Source organism: Morone saxatilis, unplaced genomic scaffold, assembly GCF_004916995.1.
Source record: "Morone saxatilis isolate NCDOM2014 unplaced genomic scaffold, NCSU_SB_2.0 Contig15, whole genome shotgun sequence".
In the NCBI taxonomy this organism is placed as follows: domain Eukaryota; kingdom Metazoa; phylum Chordata; class Actinopteri; family Moronidae; genus Morone; species Morone saxatilis.
This window is the reverse complement of record NW_023339707.1, coordinates 24,587,131-24,587,803: the sequence shown is the minus strand read 5'-3', so window position 1 is coordinate 24,587,803 and position 673 is coordinate 24,587,131.

The following is a 673-nucleotide window of genomic DNA, read 5'->3' as shown; positions in this document are numbered from 1 at the left end:
GGATGAATAAAGTATCTATCTAATCTAATCTAATCTAATCTGATCATGAGAACAGGGCGAATGGTAAATAACACATTCAGAGCATAGTTGTATGAACATAGGTCATTTTTTAATTGTTTTTGTGTTGTCCAAAGCAGTGGAGCTTCATGTCTGATCATTCTGCACTTATTTGTGTTAAATGTGTCCCAAATAGCATTGGGTTTATTCTCATAGAAATATGAAGCTGAGCATCAAATACATGGTCCTGGAATAAGTATTATTATTATCAGAAATCTTGTATTTATGTAGTTGTTGTTTTTTTCAGGTATTTAAGGAAGTATTTTTACTGTTACACCACCTCTGAACAAATAACATGATCAATTTATAAAATATGGCGTGTGATGTTTACAGATTGTGATGTACATATTATAAAATTGTAAAATATTACCAAATGACCCCCCCCCCAAAAAAAAAACAAACAAAAAAACAACAGCGGTCAATCTCTGTAATAAGTGCTTTTAATGGTAATAGTTGATCGTACATGTTGCTGCCAATTTTACTCAAATAAGAGTTTGAATGCTATAATCTTACTGGCAATGATAATGGAGTTTATTTATGTATTGCTACTTTAAGTTCAGTGAATACTTCATCCCAGGCTGTACTTGATGTTATACTGCCCTCTTCTGGCTAAAAA